General features: G+C 46.0%; 1 protein-coding gene across 1 annotated transcript in view; it reads left to right on the top strand.

Moving 5' to 3' along the window:
* The first annotated feature begins 369 nt into the window (after nucleotides 1-369).
* Nucleotides 370-19,878, top strand: part of LOC124044308 (cytoplasmic protein NCK2-like) — a 46,750-nt gene continuing 27,241 nt past the window's right edge. The window contains exon 1 of the mRNA XM_046363965.1: nucleotides 370-618. The gene's annotated coding sequence lies outside the window, so the exon portion shown is untranslated. The remainder of the gene's footprint in view (nucleotides 619-19,878) is intronic.

The raw sequence follows: 19,878 nt of genomic DNA, 5'->3' as shown, positions 1-19,878 counted from the left end.
TCACAGTGGGTTGCATTCAGTGGTCACAAACTCCATTTAATTGGTCATACTTCCTCAAAATAAAAATGTAGAATTGTTCGGGCTCCTGAGTGGTGCAGTGGTCTAAGGCACTGGATCTCAGTGCTACAGACCCTGGTTGGATTTGAGGCTGTATCACAACCGGCCGTGATTGGGAGTCCAGCATTGTCTGGATTAGGATTTGACTGGGGTAGGCCGTCATTGTAAATAAAAATTTGTTCTTAACTGACTTGCCTAGTTAAATAACGTCCGAATGCAAAATAACCAGTCATTCAACAACGTATATTGTATGATTAGTGGAAATAAATCAACCTCCATGTCATACCACGCATTGTCCCTCGGCGGTGACGTCACCAGTCGGACGAGTGGATTGTGGTGGAGGCAGCTTGTGCTCGAGGGGGAGAGGACTAGCAAGCAGCGAGTGGAATAGCTGGGCCAGAGAAAGGAATCGTTCTGAGAAACCGAACCAAATACGTGAATTTAGTTTTGTTGCGCTTTTGATCACGACTCGGTTGGTTTGTGAAAAGGTTTTCTGTTTTTTCCCCAGTGTGTGTGGCTCTCCAGTCCCGGTTGCTCGTTCTCGTTGGAGTGAACACCAAGGTAAGGACAATTTTCAACTGAGCGTAAAGTTGGTGTGGTCGCCCGGGCATGATGTTTGTGGCGTGAACTATAGGCTATGGCTGCTGTGTTTTCTTTTCACAAATGTGGTAATGCAAACTATGACACGTCAGTGGGTACAAACATACAAAGTAGCCTATCCATTGTTTGGTACAAGGCCTAGACGGGGACAATATCCATGGACCATGTTGTCCGTTTACTAGTGTAGACCGTCACTTTCTGATTCTTTAGGGCACTTGTCTTTGTGTCCACACTCCACACGGTGCAGTTGATAGGCTATATGTGCGTTATTACAGGCTTCCAGTAAAATATGGTTAACATACAAATGTAATGTTTTCCTTTTACATGAAAGAATGCACTTATTATATTAAGTAGGCTCGAATATGTTATTACCGAGTAGCCTATAGCCTTCGACTCATTCATTAACATCACTTGTGTTTCCACTGTTTTAAACCGTCGTGTTTGGTTTACATCGTAGGCTGTCTGTTTTCTTTAAATAATTCTAATTGCTTCCCAGTTTTTCCATTTTGTTTCAATTTGTTTTGTGCTTAAATCAATTGGGGAATTTCTAAATGCCATCCCATAGCCTATTGGCTTGTTCCACAATGGGTCTACAATCCGAAGATCAAATTCCCGCATACAGCTCATATTCGTTGGGATGATTATTGTTAGCCTATTGTATCGCTGGTTGTTACACTGTTGCTTTAACAGCTGCGCTTAGATGGACATTAAACACTCTTCATAGCACACTTTTCTTTCTCCACACATTGCAGAAAGTGATGTTTATTTGCCAGAATTAAAGAGCTTCACATTGTAAGCTACTGTAGCCGACAGGGTATGTAAATACAGTAGCCTGTTTTGCAGTCTGGCTGCTCTCACCCACAGCCCAGACAAAAGAGGAATGACAGCAATGTGTAAGTAAATCCCATTAGAATCCACCATGGTGTGTCCACTCTTTTGTCTACTACAGTTTAAAAACTAATGTGCGGTTTGATAGCCTGAGATGCACACGGTTTTGAGTAGCCTAATGTAGCTTCCAGTTTCTATACACCTACACCCCACAGTTCTCTAATGTTATTCCTTCCATTAGGCTTCCGGATGTGTGAAGTGGTTCCAGCTGAGAGATACTGGACTTTACAGTCAGGCCCCAATACTATTTTACTCACATTATACTGCAAATGCCGCATAAATGCCAGAACTAACCCATTTCGCTCCTAGATGTGGACAATAGCATGAACATGTTCTAGGGATTAAGAGACCTGTATGGAAACTGAGTTTATCAGTGTTCTTCTCCTTATCAGACAGTTTTATGTGATGACAGATTAAGGTACTGTAGGCTATCTGGGAGAGTCAGACAGTACGGACGCTCAGGGGTAAGGAGTAGTTTCAGGGCGCACCCACAGCGCCGCCACACCCCTGTGTTAAGGTAGGTCACCGTGGCAACACCGTTTTTATGGTACACGGTTTGCTGCCGCTGTTGCAATGACAGGTATGTGTGTGGAATGCAGGGTTTGGCGTTCTCTGTAGTCCTGTTGTTAAATTTGGGAGGGGGCCTGTTTGATTTTGGCATTATGTAAACTACTGTTTGCTGACTGAGGAAGGGCAAGCCATTCTGCTGCTCTGTGTGGCCTGCACTTGTGTTTTTGGTTGGGGGGGAAACGTGACCTAAAGGACAGAAGTCAGAAAATACCACAGAGTCTTCTCAGCACACAACCATTAACCTCAACCCACGTCTAAAATGATCAACGAATCACCAAGCTGTTGATTAGTTGAAGGGGTGTGTTAGTGCCGGGTTAAAGGGAGACTTCGGGATTTTGTCAATGAGGGACTTTATCTACTTCCCCAGAGTCAGGTGAACTAGTGCATAGCATTTTTATTTGTAGTTTGGCGAGTCAATGTTAACTAGTGTTAGCTCAGTGACTGGAAGTGTACAGGTGTCTGCTAGTGTGCACGTGAAACTACCTCTTTCGTATACTGGACACAGAGACAGAAATGGTATCCACCAGTTCACCTGACCTCTGGGGAAGTAGATAAAGGGCCTCATTGACAAAATCCCAAAGTATCCCTTTAAAACTTACAATACAGAAATAGATTGAGCAACACTGCTGTACAACCTGATTGGAAATCAAGGTGCTAAATCATTTAGTGCTGACAGTAGAAATCATTAGTTTGTTAGCGAGACCGAACACTAGCCTAGCCCAGTTGGGTTTTCTATGGCTGACTCAACCGTTTTAAGAAAGGCCGACACAACAGTCTTAAACTCAATCACGTCAGGTCTGATAAAGGGGATACCTAGTCCGTTGCGCAACTGAATGCATTCATCGGAAATGTGTCTTCATCATTTAACCCATCTGAATCAGAGAGGTGCGGGGACTACCTTAATCAACGTCCAGGTCATGTGCGTCCGGTGAAACGAAAGACCGTCATGCTTCCCAGACGAAACAGTTTGTTCGAGTTCATGCATATATTACAACATTTTGTGACGTTTTTGTTCAGACTTTGGTGAGGGATTTTTGGGAGCACACTTTTTTCTGGAGATAGACTTCGTCTTTGAACTTTAGTTTATGCCCCTGCATCAGTGATTGGTCAACAGTAGGCATTCTTCAAAAGTCTTTGTCATTCAACCAGAGACGACTCGTTTTCATGCAGATTTTCCTTTAAAAAAAAAAACTTATTAACTCAAATCTGTCATTAATTATCTTAGATGAATTCAGACTATATTTTGAGGAAGTCTACTGGCTACGGTGTCTCAAAATGGACAAACTGCACTATTGCCCCTTTTTGTCTTTCAAGCGAAGGTCTTTCAAGGGAGTTTGTGAGCACACTCGTTCGGCTGGGCGTCAGCCAAACTGAAGCATGCTGACGCCTTAAACCTGCTTTGTCATATCACAACAACTATGGAACAGTGTTCTTTCTTAAATAGCCAGAACATTTAGGCCTAATGCTATCACAACCCACCATCCTACTGAGCTCTGGAATTTGTTGTGTACACACTGTGCCCCTTCAGTGCCATTATCTGATTTTACACAAAAGAGCTGTATGGAGCTCCCACTTGGTCTGGTGTATTTGTAGAGAGGGTGTATTGACCCCACTGTGAGAGAGAAACCACTATTTGTCCCTTGACAACATGGGCTCTTTCAGGCTCCTAGACATATAAACCTCTAATGCGGCGGTCTCCAAGTCCGAGCTACCGGGTTCTTACATTTTTATAAAATATAGGCTACATGCAATGGTAAAGAAACCTCATCTGCTGTGCTTGTTATAGAGAAAATCAACAAGCTCCACATCAGAATCCATGTTGGAAAACCACTGCATCAGAACACAACTGATTTGGTAGCAAAGTAGCCAATGCTGAAAATATCTTTCTGTGACCTCTTTCTCCCACTGGAAAATGTTAATCTTCCCAAAAGGGGTGGACTAGATGGGCACAGCCCCAGATGAATGGATCATCAGTGGACATGGAGAGAGAGAGAGTGATGGGAGCCAAATGAATTCATATAGCCCTTCGTACATCAGCTGATATCTCAACGTGCTGTACAGAAACCCAGCCTAAAACCCCAAACAGCAAGCAATGCAGGTGTAGAAGCACGGTAGCTAAGGAAAAACTCCCTAGAAAGGCCAAAACCTAGGAAGAAACCTAGAGAGGAACCAGGCTATGTGGGGTGGCCAGTCCTCTTCTGGCTGTGCCGGGTGGAGATTATAACAGAACATGGCCAAGATGTTCGAATGTTCATAAATGACCAGCATGGTCGAATAATAGTAAGGCAGAACAGTTGAAACTGGAGCAGCAGCATGGCCAGGTGGACTGGGGACAGCAAGGAGTCATCATGTCAGGTAGTCCTGGGGCACGGTCCTAGGGCTCAGGTCCTCCGAGAGAGAGAAAGAAAGAGAGAATTAGAGAGAGCATATGTGGGGTGGCCAGTCCTTTTCTGGCTGTGCTGGGTGGAGATTATAACAGAACATGGCCAAGATGTTCAAATGTTCATAAATGATCAGCATGGTCAAATAATAATAATCACAGGCAGAACAGTTGATACTGGAGCAGCAGCACAGCCAGGTGGACTGGGGACAGCAAGGAGTCATGTCAGGTAGTCCTGAGGCATGGTCCTAGGGCTCAGGTCCTCCGAGAGAGAGAAAGAGAGAATTAGAGAGAGCATACTTAAATTCACACAGGACACCGGATAGGACAGGAGAAGTACTCCAGATATAACAAACTGACCCTAGCCCCCCGACACAAACTACTGCAGCATAAATACTGGAGGCTGAGACAGGAGGGGTCGGGAGCCCAATGGTTCTCATTGTTATTCTCCCTCTAGTCATTGTGGTAATCTGGAGCATGGCAGTCAGGGCAGGGCAGCCGTTAACCGTGGCAGCCGCTAACCGTGGCAGCAGTTACAGTAATAATGGAACTGAACACACTGACCCAGGAAGAGAAAGAGGATTTGTTGTGCCATTGAGAAGACTAGACACAGTGACGGCAATCGACAGTGGTGTTAGTGTGTTTTGTTCTGTATGCCATATCGATCTGTGCACACACACATTGCAAGCCTAATGATAACATGGGGAGACCAAATGTTGAAGAGATTCATGCCATTATAGGCACCCAATACATGATTTCATAAGAACCGGCCCTTCGAGCTTGGAACTCTTAAAGAGTTCTCCGGACACAGACAGTTCCAGGAGTCTTTGGACTTTGGCTGAACCTTCTTAATTCTGCCCTCTCATCAATTATGGTTTCACAGCCTTCACCTTTCCTCTATTTTATTACAGAGTGTACCAGCTCTCCCTCTTCGTCGCTCTTTGTTGCTCACTCACTCTCCCTGACTCGCTCTCTCACTCATTCTCCCATTAATGATTTTAAGCTGTTTATCTCACTTCTGTCTCAATGCTCCCACTCCCGTCCTTCCCTCCCTCTTTGCCCTCTCTCTCAGGCCCTCACTCTGCTTGAGTCCACCTGAACCTCCAATGCCCTTGTGTCACCACTGGGCACCCAGCCTAATCCTGTTCTGGGATGCATATATGGACAGAGAGGGGGACAGATGTAGGGAGTGGGAGATGGCACTGGCATGTCTCTCTCACTACCCATCCACACCCCCTGCCCCCAGCCCCTTAAACTAGGCCCTTCAAAAGACTGACCTCTCCCATGGATGCTGGAGGACAGGGAAAAGAAATTGAGCATGCTTGGGATTTCACACCACCACAACTCTCCCTATTTGTCCCCCTCGAACTGCTGTCTCCACCCCCTGACAGACAAGAGGCCATTAATTCATAAACACCCTCAGAAGTGCTCGTTAAAGAGTAATTAAGGGTCAAATGCACTCCCGTGCCCTCTCCCAGTTTGCATGGCTGGCTTCGAATTACCCCGGTGAAAATTGCCACTTTGGGCCGTGGAGCAAGACGGAGCGAGCAGCGAAACCCAACACTCCCTGAGAGAAAGAGAGTTCAGTTCAGGACCTCCACACACACACAGTTAGGTAATCGCTGCATCAAGGTCTGGATTTACTTGGCTTGCTATCTAGTCACAGGAAATACAGTGGGCGGCGGGATTCTGTGTGGGTGCACTTGCCTGCCACCCTAGGTGCAGCCTGATTGTAGGGCTCCCAAGTAGCGCAGCGGTCTAAGGGACTGCATCTCAGTGCTTGAGGCGTCACTACAGACACCCTGGTTCAAAACCAGGCTGTATCACAACCGGCCGTGATTGGGAGTCCCATAGGGCAGCACATAATTGGCCCAGCATCGTCCGGGTTTGGCCGGTGTAGGCCGTCATTATAAATAAGAATCTGTTCTTAACTAACTTGCCTCGTTAAAAAAAAATGTATGCTGAAACTGAAATACAAAGACAACATAATTTAGTTCCGTGCAACTTGTGCACTCTCCCTGACAACTCATGCCAGGGCTGTTCTGTGAACGTTGTGAAAAACATCCTTTCAACTAGAACACTGGGGTACTAGTGTGACTCCCCCAGAGGCAGCAGTCATATGCTGCTGCCAGTTTAAAGCAGCCAGTCACTAAGAGAAGGCAGGTTGCCAGAAGTAGCATGGAGCTGTGATTTTCCCCCTCTGCCTTCTGGCTTCAGTCATGTTCAGATAACAACCCAGATCCCCCGTGTGTTCTGAGGAGAGGTCAAACCCTCAAGGAGCTGGACCGGCATTACGGAGAGAGGGGGAAGGCCGAGTGAAGGGTAAAGAGATGGGGGAGGCAGTGGAAGGATGGAGGGTACAAGGAATGGAAAAGGTCAGGCTAAAGGAGGGAGGATGGAGGACACGGTTCTTGAAATTTAAATAGCGAGGGAAGGTATGAACACACAGTAACTGGTAGAAGAGTGATGTTTGTCAATTTGTTTTAGTTAGAGCATGAAGGGCCTACCAACATATCTACTAAGTGGACACTGCAATCCTCTCTCTCTATCTCTCTCTCATATACACACACACACACACACACACACACACACACACACACACACACACACACACACACACACACACACACACACACACACACACACACACACACACACACACACACACACACACATGTGTTGTGATATTTTAATGGGTTTGCTGCAGGACATCAGTTTGGCTCAGTCCCAAAATGATGGAGAATGCTTTCATGAGTGGCTCACACCTGTCCAACGGCCTCTCTGTCTCTGGGGGTGTAAATGGCATTTCTCCTCTCATGAAAAGGGAGAGTTTTTTTTCCACTCCATCTCTTCTCTTCTTATCTCCCCATTGCTGTGTTGGATGTGATCCTCTGTCCCGCTGGCTGTGTATGGATCACATAGCCATAGCCCTGATGATGAGACGGCTGTAAGGGTTAGACGTGGTTGCTATACCCTATCCCTGCTATACCCTATGTAGGTGTAATATGGCCTCCTTTGCGTACACACTCGCACATGTTGAGGATGCACTACGAAACCACTATTTATGAGACGGATGGCTTAAGAGTGACAGGGTCCTCGGGATTACCAGGGCCAAACAAATACACAGTGGACACAGTGATGCCTGTTGAATGTGGCTGTTCAGTGTTTTGTGTGACAGGGTTTCCGTGGAAGGAGACATCACCATTCTGCCTGGTAATACAAGACATAGAAACACTTCTGTTGTCAAGAGCTGGGTTGTTTAGCATGCCATTTTCAGGGGGAAAATCTATTTCATGGGGTGTTATTCTGTGACTACTTGTTATGGTGTAATGCCAGAAGTTTGTCCTGACCAAAAAATGTCAAGCTCGACAGACACGCACACACAGGTTGATGCAGCAACATTTATTTATTTTGTCCTGGGCCAGAGATGTTCCACCACACACAGACTGCTTCCGTTTCTCTCTCTGATTGTGCGTCAGACTTACTCCCTGGGTCTGAGGGCCTTGTCACATCAGAGCAGGGCTTGTGTATATATAACACACACGTGCTTGGGCAAGGCAAGCAGGACAGCAGTGACTCACCCCCAGTATATACCCGCTGCTCACCAGGCCAAAGGCCATGACAGACTCACTCACTCACACAGAGAGATCTCTTCAATCAAATCAAATAAATCTAATTTTATTTGTCACATGCGCTGAATACAACAGATTTAGACCTTACAGTGAAATGCTTACTTACAAACAACAATGCTTTAAGAAGTAAAAAAAAGTGTTAAGTAAAAAATAGAAAATAAAAGAAACAAGTAATTTAACAGCGGGAGTAAAATAACAAGTGAGTCTATATACAGGGTATTACGGTACAGAGTCAATGTGGAGGCTATATACAGGGTATTACGGTACAGAGTCAATGTGGAGGCTATATACAGAGTCAATATGGAGGCTATACACAGGGGGTACTGGTACAGAGTTATAGTGGAGGCTATATACAGGGGGTACTGGTACAGAGTCAATGTGGAGTCTATATACAGGGGGTACCGGTACAGAGTCAATGTGGAGGCTATATACAGGGTATTACGGTACAGAGTCAAGGTGGAGGCTATATACAGAGTCAATGCGGAGGCTATATACAGGGGGTACCGGTACAGAGTCAATGTGCGGGGGCACCGGTTTGTCGAGGTAATATGTACATGTAGGTAGAGTAAAAGTGTCTGCATAGATAATACACAGAGCGTAGCAGCGGCATAAAAGAGGTGTCTGGGTAGCCCTTTGATTAGCTGTTCAGTAGGCTTATTGCTTGGGGGTAGAAGCTGTTAAGAAGCCATTTGGCTACCGCCTACTGTGCGGCAGCACAGGAACTATGGTGGTCTGCTTGAAACATGTTGGTATTACAGACTCAGTCAGGGACAAGTTTAAAATGTCAGTGAAGACACTTGCCATTTGGTCAGCGCATGCTTTGAGTACACGTCCTGGTAATCTGTCTGGCCCTGCGGCCTTGTGAATGTTGACCTGTTTTAAAGGTCTTACTCACATCGGCGTGATCACATCCTATGGGACTCAGCGGTCTAAGGCACTGCATCTCAGTGCTAGAGGCGTCCCTACAGACCCTGGTTCGATTCCAGGCTGTATCACAACCGGCCGTGATTGGGTGTCTCATATGGCAGCGCACAGTTGGCCCAGTGTCATTAGGATCTGGCTGGGGTAGGCTGTCATTGTAAAATAACTATTTGTTCTTGACTGACTTATGTCATTGTAAAATAACTATTTGTTCTTGACTGACTTATGTCATTGTAAAATAACTATTTGTTCTTGACTTACCTAGTTAAATAAAGAACAAAACGAACAAATCAAAACAATACATCCTGACCAATCATCCACAGCATGACAGTAAACCAAGGGACTTCTTTCAGAACAGGGCAAAATTGCTTCAGGACAGTTGAGTACTTCAGCTAGCATGGAATTATCATTTTATTGCGTGTTGATAGTACTCCCTTATTTTTGCTTATTATATCTCATAGTAGTCGATGGGAGTTTCTCTTTCAAACAATCCCCTTGTACACAGCTAATAGCTATCTAGCTAACATTAGCCAAAGCAAGCTAGCTAGCTACTGATAGTTCAACCCTAAGTAATCGTACAGATCAAAGAATATCAGGCCTGCTGGTAGGGATGCACTATATATAACGTAGGTAGATGTTGTAATGACACCATGAAAAATGCAGCGCTACACAGAACAAAAGCAGAAAAATACTAAGCGCTACACTTCCAACAACTAAACAAGTTCAAGTCCAGCAGTCATTTGAAATAATAAGAACATTTCAGCAAGACAACACAAAGGCAAAATCCATTAACGCCAAGATAATGGAATTAATTTCCCTTGACAATCAACCGTCCTCTGTCGTGGATGATGTTGGCTTTCGCCGACTGGTCGAGCCCCGGGACACACTATATTTCAGATGTTGCCCTACCAGAGTTACAGTATTGTTGAAACATACGTCTGTGATCTACTTGCTATGGGCGTCACTGCTATTAGCTTCACGACTGACATTTGCACCAGCAATGTCAACCCCATGAGCATGCTGAGTCTGACAGCACAGTGGGTCCATGAGGATTTTGTACTGAGGAAAGCCGTATTGCTCGTATTCCCTCCGAGCCTCTACTCTTTTGCCACCATGCTCAATGCTAGGTACCAGGACTGCTACTTCGATGCAGACAAGAAACATGGTTTACGTGAAATGTTACACACATAGCTGGACAAGATGGAAACGGGCACCAAGGAAGAGAAGCCACGGACAGTCAGCTGAAACTTCACTGCTTGACATGTATGATGAAATCCTGGTTGAGAATGAAACAAATGAACAATGAAACGGCACAGCAAGTAAGGGAAATAAATAGGTTTTGATTATGTTCTACTGGTAATGGGGACATTGGTAAATGCCAACAAAATAACTTTTTTTGTGTGTGTGTAACCTTAACTAGGCAAGTCAGTTAAGAACAAATTATTCTTTACAATGACGGCCCTACCCCGGCCAAACCTGGAGGACGCTGGGCCAATTGTGCTCTGCCACTTGGGACTCCCAATCATGGCCGAATGTGATACAGCCTGGATTCGATCCAGCGACTGTAGTGTCATCTCTTGCACTGACATGCAGGGCCTTAGACCGCTGTATCCGTGTGTGTGTGTGTGTGTTAACTATTTAATTGTACTAAAATGCTTGAAAGGGCACTAAATATTATAAGTACTGGTGGCGTTTTTTTACCAAGGTAAATATCGGGAATCGGTATCGGCCAAACATGTCATATCGGTGCATCCCTACCTACTGTATTATTGTTGAACAAGTATATGTTGGAACTGTTGCTGTTAAGATACAAGGAATCATTTTTATTCTGAACTTGAATAAACTGATTGAAGCAAGATGCTTTTTGAGGCCAACACTCACACAGTTCTGGGTTGCTCATCTACAGCAGGAAGCGGTCTCCTGCTTAACTGAGAAAGCAGTAGATGTTCTGGTCCAGTTTGGCACCACATACCTACGCGAGTCAGGGTTCTCAACTCTGACGCACTCAAAAAAACAAGTACAGAAACAGACTAAAAAACGAAGCCCAGAATAGACCTGCTTGTTAAACTTCAACCAGCCACACACCTCTTATCAGGAGTGTTTTTGTTTGTTTGTCTTTCTGGTCAACATCTGTGATGTGATCAGTTTATTCTAGTTCATAATAACAATGACACATTTTATTTTAAGTCACAGTTCCAACAATCATTTCTACAGTAAGATGTACAGTAGGCCTGACCATTTATCTGTACTGTTACTTAGGGGTTGCACGATCAAACGGAGCCTGTGTGTGTTCTGTTAGATATCTGTGTGATGCGATCAGATTCTTCCTGTTCAGAATGAAAAATTACTTTTTTAATTTTAACAGCAGCAGTTCCAACCTTGACGAATATGTAAGTGTTTTTAATGGGGAACAATAAACATCCATAGCTATTCATATGGGCATCTAATTTCATTGTTATTGTCTATATTGCTATAGTTTTAGGCATAAGGGCAATGTAATGTACCCATATTTATGTATAGTTGCATGTTTTCCTAAGCTTGGGTCCCGCGCTGAAAAAATTGAAGAACCCAATGGCTATTAGCATCGAGCAGTGATGTCATCTTCCTCAGGGCTTGAAGTTCAGTTGCAAGGGTACACGACTGCCTTGTGTAGTCTGATGGAGGGCTGGGAGATGTATTGAATTCATGTTTTTGTTCCAAATGACCGTTCCAAATGCCTGTACCACAAGATTCAAGTTTTTTTGTATTAGTTTTTACGTGCGTTTCTTGTCCGCTTGTTCTCATGTCGTCTTTTTAGTCTCGTCTCTTTCTTCTGTGCTGTGTGCACATTCCCATTTACACCAGAAATCTGCATATAATGACGAGATGCTCATGTCTCCGACCTTAACAATGGGAGTCGTTGTCCCAAAGGCGGGAAGGCAGGCGACAAGGTTAGGTCCAAAATAATCCCATAGAAATGCATTGGGCTTCTTTTGGATTGATTTTGGTGAGAGAAACTTCTCTCTTTTTATACACACACACACCAAGCCCCTCCCCCTGCCACTCACACCAGTTTAAGTTTAGAGATCACTTCTTCCCCTCTGACATTTGCATTTGAGGTTTGGCCCAACAGAATCGGTCATATAGATACCGAAACGAACACATTGAGACATTATTTTACTGTAATAGAGGTAGGGCTGACTAAAAAAATAACTTGGTCGAATGAAAGTCTTGTATCTTGTATCGACCAATCGAATGGTCTAAATGATAAAACCTGTATTTTTTTCATAGACACACCCTATGCGTTTTAATAAAATCAATTATATATGCATTGAGCTTGTCTGATGCAGGAAGCCTAATGGTTAGAGCGTTGGGCCAGTAACCGAAAGGTTGCTGGATCGAATCCCCGAGCTGACAAGGTGAAAATCTGTCGTTCTGCCCCTGAGAAAGGCAGTTAACCCACTGTTCCCCGGTAGGCCTTCATTGTAAATAAGAATTTGTTCTTAATAACTGACTTTCCTAGTTAACTAAAGGTTCAATAACAATAAATAAATAAAATTTAAGGGCACTGTTTGATGAAATCAGACACAAATGACTTGAGGGAGCCAGAGATCAAGATATATACCCTCCTACTGGTTATTGCAGATTCTGCCGTTACTCTCCTGAAGTTGCGGGTAATAAGCTACATGAGGAGTCTCCAACCTTTCTCACGTGGAATGGCAATTCATCTGACCATTTCTACCGATCTGTGTTGTGTGCCAGTTATGGTTTTCAGATGCACATTTTTGTGGAACGTTTTCATTTAATTTCAAATTTTGTCTCAACTAATCCAAATGCGCGCAGAGCAGACACTCCTAAAACAAGAGTATCAATGAACATTGATTTTGTAAAAAAGTATGCCCAGTTTGTCTCGCGGCATTGCACATACCACTAGCTGCATTTCAGCCAACGTCTGTTATACTAGCTGTCTAATCTGTTTTAGAAATGGACAATAATCATAACACACAATTATATAAGGAATTGTCAACTCGTTCTCATTCTGAGAAATAAGGTAGACCACTTGAGTTCAACATCTGAACGAAGTGGACAGTCTGGCATGCTGTTCAAACAGTTGGAGATGGACAGAAGGGTTTGTTCATAACAATTCAAATGTTCCACCTTGTTCTAGTAAATAGATCAAATGTGTCTAAACTTGAAACATAAATATTAGCTGGCTACTCACTAGCATGTGGGCTTGTGCTGGAGAGATGAGACCTGTGTTAATGTTCTATAAAACCTACCACAAGAAGTTATTATTAGTGAATGTGCATTATGCATAGTTCTGGGTCAATTTGTAACAAAAAGGGAAGAAAATTGTTTTTGTACAGACTTCAATGCCAGATCAGTGCTTATTTTTGATAAAATGATTAGTGGGGCTTATATTTACACACATGACTGTAAGTCGCTTTGGATAAAAGCGTCTGCTAAATGGCATTTATTTATTATTATTATTATTATATTAGTGTAATTTCACACACCCTTAATTCATTCAATTATTGCTGACGGTTTGAAATGCAGTTTATTTGACCTTTTTAATTGTACAACAAAGCTTATTTAGAGAGAACATTTGAAATATGTAGCTGTGTTGCCCAGCCCTAGTCAGACATGTTGCCCAGCCCCATTGTAGTACCAGACCTCTTCAACCCCCTCCCTTTAGGCTTCTATGTTTCTTAACTCAAACTCGTAACATGAACACCCACGTGCACACTGGTCTGCTGCGTCTGTTCTCCCAGGTAGGCACGGCACCGGTACTAATGAGCAAAACAGGAACAGTTCACTAACAGGAGTAGCTTGGAGGTTCGTGTTTCTGTTCACGTAGTTGTGAACAACGAACGAGAGAGTTTGTGGCATCTGAAGCTAAATCTCCCCCCACATTGATTCTGAAGTTCAGACAATTTTTTCCCCCCTATACGTGTTTGCTGTGTGTGTGTTCAATTCAGCTGGCGTAGTGGTCTCCATTGTGTTGAGTGACAGATAGTTAGGTGGAGCTCTACTAAATCAGAGAACACATGCATCATGTTTTAACAGCCAATCACAGGAGAAGGACACAGTCTGACCTGTACTAAATGGCAGGGTAAACAGTAGTGGGAGACTAACCTGGACACTAGTGGCATCAGTCCCTCTGTGTGCTGAGTGTGTATAAGCTACAGACAGCGGAGTTTACCCTTTTGAGCTAACTGTGTTGCTTACACCAGCAGATCTGTGTTCTGCTCCACTGTTTCTTACTCTTTCCTACATACGGAGGGTTGTGGAGGGGTTGTGGAGCGTGGAGGGTTGTGGAGGGATTGTATAGGGTTGTGGAGGGGTTGTGCAGCGTGGAGGGTTGTGGAGGGATTGTATAGGGGTTGTGGAGGGTTGTGGAGGGATTGTATAGGGTTGTGGAGGGGTTGTGTAGCGTGGAGGGATTGTGGAGCGTGGAGGGATTGTGGTGGGGTTGTGCAGCGTGGAGGGTTATGGAGGGGTTTGCAGCGTGGAGGGTTGTGGAGGGATTGTAAGAGGGTTGTGCAGTGTGGAGGGTTGTGGAGGGATTGTGGAATGGAGGGTTGTGGAGGGTTGTGGAGGGATTGTATAGAGTTGTGGAGGGGTTGTGGAGCGTGGAGGGGTTGTGCAGCGTGGAGGGGTTGTGCAGCGTGGAGGGGTTGTGGAGGGATTGTTTGGGGTTGTGGAGGGGTGTGGAGGGGTGTGGTGGGGTTGTATAGGGGGTTGTGGAGCGTGGAGGGGTTGTGGAGGGGTGTGGTGGGGTTGTGCAGGGTTGTATAGGGTTGTGGAGGGGTTGTATAGGTTTGTGGAGGGGTTTGCAGCGTGGAGGGTTGTGGAGGGGTTGTGCAGCGTGGAGGGGTTGTGCGGTGTGGAGGGGTTGTATAGGGGTTGTGTAGCGTGGAGGCTGGATGGTTGTGCAGCATGGAGGGGTTGTGGAGGGTTATGCAGCGTGGAGGGTTTGTGGAGGGTTTGTGTAGTGTGGAGGGTTTGTGTAACGTGGAGGGTTTGTGCGGCGTGGAGGGGTTGTATAGGGGTTGTGCAGCGTGGAGGGGTGTGGAGGGGTTGTGTAGCGTGGAGGAGTTGTGTAGCGGGGAGGGTTGTATAGGGGTTGTGGAGGGTTGTGCAGTGTGGAGGGTTGTGTTGCGTGGAGGGTTATGCAGTGTGGAGGGTTGTGGAGGGTTATGCAGCGTGGAGGGTTGTGGAGGGTTATGCAGCGTGGAGGGTTGTGCAGCGTGGAGGGGTTGTGGAGGGTTATGCAGCGTGGAGGGTTGTGCAGTGTGGAGGGTTGTGGAGGGTTGGAGGGTTGTGCAGCGTGGAGGGGTTGTGCAGCGTGGAGGGGTTGTGCAGCGTGGAGGGGTTGTGGAGGGTTATGCAGTGTGGAGGGTTATGCAGTGTGGAGGGTTGTGGAGGGTTATGCAGCGTGGAGGGTTGTGGAGGGTTATGCAGTGTGGAGTGTTGTGTTGCGTGGAGGGGTTGTGGAGGGTTGTGGAGGGGTTGTGCAGCGTGGAGGGTTGTGCAGCGTGGAGGGTTGTGGAGGGGTTGTGCATGCGTGGAGGGGTTGTGCAGCGTGGAGGGTTGTGGAGGGGTTGTGCAGCGTGGAGGGGTTGTGCAGCGTGGAGCGTTGTGGAGGGGTTGTGCAGCGTGGAGGGTTGTGGAGGGGTTGTGCAGTGTGGAGGGGTTGTGCAGCGTGGAGGGGTTGTGCAGCGTGGAGGGGTTGTGCAGCGTGGAGGGGTTGTGCAGCGTGGAGGGTTGTGGAGGGGTTGTGCAGCGTGGCGGGGTTATGCAGCGTGGAGTGTTGTGCAGCGTGGAGGGTTGTGCAGCGTGGAGGGGTTGTGGAGGGTTATGCAGCGTGGAGGGTTGTGCAGTGTGGAGGGTTGTGGAGGGTTATGCAGCGTGGAGGGTTGTGGAGGGTTGTGCAGCGTGGAGGGGTTGTGCAGCGTGGAGGGGTTGTGCAGCGTGGAGGGGTTGTGGAGGGTTATGCAGTGTGGAGGGTTATGCAGTGTGGAGGGTTGTGGAGTGTTATGCAGCATGGAGGGTTGTGTTGCGTGGAGGGTTGTGCAGTGTGGAGGGTTGTGGAGGGTTATGCAGCATGGAGGGGTTGTGCAGCGTGGAGGGGTTGTGCAGCGTGGAGGGGTTGTGGAGCGTTGTGGAGGGGTTGTGCAGCGTGGAGGGGTTGTGGAGGGTTGTGGAGGGGTTGTGCAGCGTGGAGGGGTTGTGCAGCGTGGATGGGTTGTGCAGCATGGAGGGTTGTGGAGGGGTTGTGCAGCGTGGAGGGGTTGTGCAGCGTGGAGGGGTTGTGCAGCGTGGAGGGTTGTGGAGGGGTTGTGCAGCTTGGAGGGTTGTGGAGGGGTTGTGCAGCGTGGAGGGGTTGTGCAGCGTGGGGGGGTTGTGCAGCGTGGAGGGGTTGTGCAGCGTGGAGGGGTTGTGCAGCGTGGAGGGTTGTGGAGGGGTTATGCAGCGTGGAGTGTTGTGCAGCATGGAGTGGTTATGCAGCGTGTGGAGTGTTGTGCAGCGTGGCGTGGTTATGCAGCGTGGAGTGTTGTGCAGCGTGGCGGGGTTGTGCAGCGTGGAGGGTTGTGCAGCGTGCGTTTTGTGTGTGATCAACAGAACCAGTAATCTTGTTGATGTTCAGGGGATGGGTTTTTACATAAGGCATGATTTTCTCCTGTACTTTAATCATTCTGCTTCTCTGGTTTTGTTTCAGTCTTTAATTCAAGGCATCTAATCAGTCTAAATTCCAGGGGTAATACTGAGATGGCATAGTACCTTAAACAAACTAAGGACATGGGCATCTGGTGTTTAGCAGTGGTAGATGGGGTCTTCCCAACTCAAATGCAACATTCTGTCTATATCGCACTGCCGTTACATTATAAGTGTTACCTACATTACTGCCGTTACATTATAGGTGTTACCTACATTACTACATTACTGTGTTACATATCCCAACCCAGTCCTTGAGGACCTCCACATTCCACGGCTTTGTTCTATTCGAACATTAGCACACTTGATTTGACAAGTCAACTATTTGTTGTCATCTGAGAAATATGATACGTATCTGTCCCTGTATCAGTTCTTAGGCTGGGCCAACGTCTAGCTACTCTGTCACTCCTGTCCTTCCTGTTCCACCGAAAGGGAAAGTAATCAACTCATGTTAAATCACACCGCTAACCCACAGGAGGTCAGTGGAGGGGCTGGCCTTATTATGTGTTTCAGACGAGAAACATGATCTGTCTCTAAGCCTCTTTAGTCAGCTGGGTCGGTGGGCTCCCCCTCTCTTTGCAGACTGACTACCCTAATTTGTTGTTCCTCTACTGGCGGGCTGGACGACAAATGCCACCATCTTTGCCTCGTTTTGTTTTGTTCATGTTTTTGAGATTGCGGTACACGTCCAGACCCCTAACGACGTTCGGGCTGTAAAATCACTAGACTATTACACCAGTGATAATGGAGAGTCTCAAAGTGCTTCACATTGTGTCTAATTCTATGAGCACCTAGCTGGACAATTCAGATGCCCCAGGAGTCATATTTGCTCCAGGTGGTTGTGCCACAGAACCCCTTCCTGTACGGTCACTCACACCAACACAAAGGAGTTTGCATAAGTAAAGTGATGAGGATTGTGTTGGAGTGTGCTGGGGAGAGAGAGCGTGTAGTACTATAATCAATGATGATGTTCAATACAGTGCAGTGGCTTTAGCCCACAGGCATTTCTGTTGTATTTTCCCCTTTGGTTGACCCTATGGCTGATTACATTGGCACTGTGGCACACACACACACACACACACACGCACAGGCACAGGCATTTACCCGAACTCACAAACCACAGCGTTACTCCTCCAGACAGGACTTAACAAACAGATCTGTACATCAAAGCTGTTATTTTCAGTCCATTGCCTGTCATTTGCTTTGTATTGTGTGCTTTGTGATGCGGTGTCCAGGGACATGGCGCAAGCGGCCAGACTCACCTCTCTGGGAGTAAAAATAGAGAGAACATGATTAACACTGTTGTCGGGTGCACTTCCATTGAAGTGGTAAGAAATGAACAAAGAAGGGGAGATTAACAGGAACTAAATAACGGTCATACAATAGAACCCTGAGGTAGTGAGTCATGAAAAGGAAAGGGAGGGGTTGAGACTAGTAATGTAAATAAATCAACTTTCTCCAGCACCTATACCTTTATTGGTTGACCACATTTTTAAATTCCGATTTGAATCCAACTCCGATCTGAATACTTTCTGAGTGTACAGGCATAGCTTTATTACAAATATTTTTGTCCCAGGACCCCAAACGTAAGTCATTTTTGTTTGATCTCCTACGTCATCGTTTCCCGAGCTCTGTCCTTGGGACCCCAAGGGGTGCATGTTTTGGTTTTTGACCTAACGTTACACAGCTGATTCAAATGATCAAAGCTGGGTGATTAGTTGATCATTTGAATCAGCTGTGTAGTGCTAGGGCAAAACCCTGAGTTTGGAAGTCCTGTCCTATGTAGATGGTGGGACACAAGGATGCAGGGAGGTAATGTTTATAAATGTATGTTTAGAGTAACGGAATTCAAGGGTCAAATTATCTTTATGATAGACATATTCATGATGGATGATCAGGAGAGGTGGAAAATGGGGGTGCGTGTGGGTGGAGGGGAGTAAGAGATGGTAGCGTGGGAGGTAATGAGAGGAAGGAAAACTCAGATGTAGGAGCCATTAAATGGAGAAGAATAAGTATGGAAAGAATGAACAGAGAGCGAGAATAGAAGAGTAGCAGAGGAGAGAAAGGAGGATTTCAGGGGGGGGACCAGTCGCAGCCTGACCAGTCTGATATAGGACCAAGTGGAACCATGGAAACTCACTAAACAATGTCTCTCCCACTCAGGGGGAGGGAAAGAAATGACAGAAAATGAGTGATGTGAATGGAGGAAAGAAGTAGGGTATGGGGGAGGACAGCCATAAAGGGAGCAATCCCTCATTTCTGTAGTCAGCTGTTTAATGAAGATGGGCATAAGTGTGAAAGCGCTGTCCAAACGCTGTCCAAGGCTGCTTACAAAAATGTGGGTGGACAGAAGAACCCATGCTACTATTTTCTCTGTGCAGAGGAGAAAGATGGAGTGGGGAGTGATACTGTCAGAAAATAATCACATCGCTGCTTTCTGAAGCACTAACTGAGTGGGAAAGCATTCACCGAAAGTAGACTATATCCTGATTTAGAAACGGTGTAGCTTTGATGTGTAACTTTTGTAGAAATGATGAGGAAGAGAAGGGAATCTGGCTATTTCAGTCTAACACTTACTTACACTCCATCCAATCCACTTTGCCAAACAGGGTTTTGTCAGTGATATGGTTTAATCAGAGTTGCTTTGATCAGGACTTGCAGGAGCTTCTTCAGTCCCTATGATATCACCATGAAGTGGCTGGCTAAGTGACTGCAGGAGTTGTTCTCGTTCTGTGGTCAGAGCGTTCTGTCAGTAGCTTATCTCCTGAGGGTTTATTTTGAGTAGGCAGTTGAAAGGACAGCATGATGTCGTCTGCCTTTCGGACCTCCCTGAACCATCAGAACATTCGGTCTGACATTTTTCACTCTGTCCTCTTTGATGACTTCAAAGAAGACAGTAATTTTCTACCGCTCAACCTGAACCCTGTCAGAGAGATGGGCCTAGCCAACTGCATTGCATACCAGGGCAGGTGTGGAAAGAATGCTCTGGCATGACAGTGGCACTGGGCTCACTATAAAACAGATCATTAACATTGACAGTGTTCCAATTCATTTGGCCCCGATGACGAGGGCTTTGACCTGTTTTCAGCAGCCATTCACAACCAGCCAAGCAGTCTGTGGGTGCTTGTATTA

This window comes from Oncorhynchus gorbuscha, linkage group LG01, assembly GCF_021184085.1.
Source record: "Oncorhynchus gorbuscha isolate QuinsamMale2020 ecotype Even-year linkage group LG01, OgorEven_v1.0, whole genome shotgun sequence".
NCBI classification, from domain to species: Eukaryota; Metazoa; Chordata; class Actinopteri; order Salmoniformes; family Salmonidae; genus Oncorhynchus; species Oncorhynchus gorbuscha.
This window is presented reverse-complemented; position numbering and strand designations above follow the sequence as displayed.